The sequence below is a fragment of the Rutidosis leptorrhynchoides genome, chromosome 4 (assembly GCF_046630445.1).
Source record: "Rutidosis leptorrhynchoides isolate AG116_Rl617_1_P2 chromosome 4, CSIRO_AGI_Rlap_v1, whole genome shotgun sequence".
Lineage (NCBI taxonomy): Eukaryota > Viridiplantae > Streptophyta > Magnoliopsida > Asterales > Asteraceae > Rutidosis > Rutidosis leptorrhynchoides.
Window position 1 is genome coordinate 528351499 of NC_092336.1, and position 4250 is coordinate 528355748.

The following is a 4250-nucleotide window of genomic DNA, read 5'->3' on the forward strand; positions in this document are numbered from 1 at the left end:
CCTTTGTATGACTTGCTGGTTCTACTACGATTGAACCTTTTGAACTGCCTAGCCAGCAGAGCCATGCCTTCTGCAAACCCTTCTACATCACTTTCATCAGTACTGCTTTCTTCAGACCCAGTACCACTTTCCTCAACACAATCAGCTGACTCTTGTTCTGCCAGTAACTTTTGAACCAGTAAAGCTTTTTGAGCTTTCTTCCATTTAGCAGCAGCAATAAGAGCAGCATCATCATTTTTAGATGATTTTGAAGTGGTGGGGGCAGACCTAAAGTTTTCTTTCATGTTAAGTTCAAACTTGGCTTCTGCCTTCTCATGATTCCAAAGGGAACTGTAGAGAGAAGACAGGTTAAAGTTCTTAAGGGTCTGTGTGGTTCTTAATGGGTCAGTAACAGGTTTCCATTTACATGGCAGTGCATCAATGAATTTGTTCACTTGTTCAAATTCAGTGTAGGTCACATTTAAAGTGATCAGGTCTGCTATCAAAGAGTTAAACCTAATGAAGGTTTGCTTAAGGGTTTCATTCTTATAGGCAAAGAACATTTCATATTCTCTTTTAAGAGCAATCATCCTGTTCTGCCTAACTTCTCCCATACCCTCATAGGTGACATCTAGGTAGTCAAGCATAAGCTTAGCATTTTCTTTTCCCTTGATCAGTTTGAACAGTGGGTTAGGCAAAGTTATGGCTAACAGGGTTCTGATTTTAGGGTCAAGACCAACTCGACGTTTATCCTCATCATCCCATCTAGAAGGAGTGAGAATAACCTCTCTGCCAGGGATGGCAGGAGTGTCAGCTGTTGCTGGTGCACTACCAACTGTCTCAGTGGGAACAAAAGGGCCATCATTGGCAATTCCAGGCATGAGTGAATCCACAGACTCAAGATGGAGCATGAACCTTGCCTTCTAGGTTTCATACTCATCTTCATCAAACTTAGGTGGTCTGTTAGACGAGCCATTCTCAAGGTAAGCTGAGTTTGAATACGAAGCCATAAGAGAATTCAGATCCAAGATATTAATTATCAAGACTGAAGCTCTGATACCAGTTGTTGGTCCCTTAATAACAACAGGAGTATTGTAGAGGGGGGGGGGGTGAATACAATTCGTTTCTTAATTAACTAGTCAGTTAAACACGTTTAGTATTCTGTAGTAAATAAGATAGAGTCACAGGTAATTTTCAACGGTTATTCTTTATTGATTAAATCAGAAAGAATCATAACTATCCTTGGCGGAAATGATAGTTGGTTGATACAGATTACCTAGATTATAGCTAAGAGATAAACTAGAGCTATTACACGGTTTGGACTCTAACAGATAAACCCACACCACTAGTTTTTACAATAGTGGATACAACAATATATATAGTAGTTCTATTAACCGTGTAATTAATCTATTGTCCAATAGTACATTGGATGCCTTGTACTTGTGGGGACAATTGTGTCAGAAGGCGTGCTCTCCTTCTTTCCTCTTAGGTAGCTATTTGCAGGAACACACCAATTCGGTTTGGCACTACCATTTGATTTAAACAAATGGAATGTTGTGTTCCCTAGGTATGAATAAAGTATAACACATGTCTGCACATGCGTTCCACTTCTGCATTCCTACGTGGTCTTGTAAGGTCACTTGTCAGCCACCGACTCCTGTCCTTTTCTGTTCAACTTTGTCTTCGACTTCTGTTAAATAGTGCGTTGATGTAGACCACTCTAGGAAACTACCATGCTTGTAATGGAACATGGCTGTCTTGTGTTGTATGCTGATATCCAGACTTACTGGTCCTTCATATGCTGAGTCACTTGATATTCTTGATTTGCTGGGTGCACATCCTGTGCTGATTCGAAGAATACATTTCTACCTTGTGCTGATAGACTAGGCAGCATACTAAACACTCGACACAGCTATATTAGCTGACTATACATAAACAAACTTGTGCTGGCTGCACATAACACTTTAGTGCAAATAAATATTGTTTTGTCATAATTAAATCCTTAATTATTTTGGGGACTCAACAGATGTGCCAATTGTTAGTGACTTTTCCGATGTATTTCCCGAAGAATTGCCGGGTCTTCCACCTCATCGACCGGTAGAATTCCAAATCGATCTTATTCCGGGAGCCGCACCCGTAGCACGTGCACCGTATAGACTTGCTCCATCCAAAATGCAAGAATTGCAAAGTCAAATCCAAGAACTACTTGACCGTGGTTTTATCCAACCTAGCCATTCACCATGGGGCGCTCCGATTTTGTTTGTTAAAAAGAAAGACGGATCCCTACGAATGTGCATTGATTATCGTGAACTAAATAAATTGACGGTTAAGAACCGATATCCTCTTCCTCGCATCGATGACCTCTTTGATCAATTACAAGGGTCTTGTGTATATTCGAAAATCGATCTCCGCTCGGGTTATCATCAATTAAGGGTTAAGGGGGAAGATGTCTCCAAAACTGCTTTCCGGACTCGTTATGGTAGTTATGAATTCCTTGTCATGCCATTTGGTCTCACTAACGCACCGGCGGTGTTCATGGATCTTATGAACAGCGTGTGCAAACCGTATCTCGATAAATTCGTTATTGTGTTCATCGATGACATATTGATCTATTCTAAAAATGAAGAAGAGCACGAACAACATCTCCGACTTGTGCTTGAACTCTTGAGACAAGAACGACTTTATGACAAATTCTCCAAGTGTGAATTTTGGTTGAAGGAAGTTCAATTTCTTGGTCATGTTGTAAGTGATCAAGGTATTAAATTCGATCCCACGAAAATCGAAGCCATTAGTAAATGGGAGACTCCTACTACTCCTACTCACATTCGTCAATTCTTGGGTCTCGCCGGGTACTATCGTAGATTCATCGAAAACTTCTCTTTGGTTGCACATCCTCTAACCGTATTAACTCACAAGGGAAAGAAATTCATTTGGGCGACCGAGCAAGAATCCGCGTTTCAAATCTTGAAAACAAAGCTAACCACCGCTCCTATCTTGTCACTTCCCGAAGGCAATGATGATTTTGTTGTATATTGCGATGCCTCGAAACATGGTTTTGGGTGTGTATTGATGCAACGGAAGAAAGTCATTGCTTATGCCTCTCGACAACTAAAAATTCATGAACGGAATTACACGACTCATGATCTCGAACTCGGAGCCGTTGTCTTTGCACTTAAAATGTGGATACACTATCTTTATGGAACCAAGAGTACTATCTTCACCGATCACAAAAGCCTTCAACACATCTTCGATCAAAAGCAACTAAACATGAGACAACGACGGTGGATTGAAACTTTGAACGATTACGATTGTGAGCTTCGTTACCATCCCGGGAAGGCAAACGTAGCAGCCGATGCCTTAAGTCGAAAAGAAAGAGCGGTGCCTCTTCGTGTCGGAGCTTTAAACATCACCATTCACACCAACCTCAATAGTCAAATTCGTGTAGCCCAAGACGAAGCTCTTAAGGATGAAAACATCTCTCTCGAATACTTGAACGTCCTCACCTCTCGATTCGAAGTTAAAGAAACCGGACTCCGATATTTCGCCGGAAGAATTTGGGTACCTAGTTATGGGGACTTGCGAAGCCTTATTTTAGACGAATCCCATAAGTCAAGGTATTCGATTCACCCCGGTGCCAATAAGATGTACCACGACCTCAAAGAATAATATTGGTGGCCGAACATTAAAAGGGACGTTGCTACTTATGTTGGAAAGTGCCTAACTTGCTCCAAAGTCAAAGCCGAACATCAAAGACCGTCTGGACTACTTCAACAACCAAAAATCCCGCAATGGAAATGGGAAAGGATAACGATGGATTTTATCACCAAACTACCAAAGATGGTTTGCGGTTATGATACTATTTGGGTCATTGTTGACCGACTCACCAAATCCGCGCACTTCCTAGCCATGAAGGAAACCGACAACATGGAGAAACTCGCACAACTCTACATCAAAGAAATCGTAGCCCGACACGGTGTACCCTTATCGATTATCTCCGACCGAGATGGCCATTTTGTTTCTAGATTTTGGCGTACTTTGAAAGAAGCATTGGGAACGCGTTTAGACATGAGCACCACATATCATCCACAAACCGACGGACAAAGAGAACGCACAATTCAAACCTTGGAAGACATGCTACGAGCTTGCGTTGTCGACTTTGGAAAAGCTTGGGATAAGCACTTGCCTCTCGCCAAATTCTCCTACAACAATAGTTATCACGCGAGTATTAACGCCGCACCATTCGAAGCATTATATGTGTAGCGACCCCGACA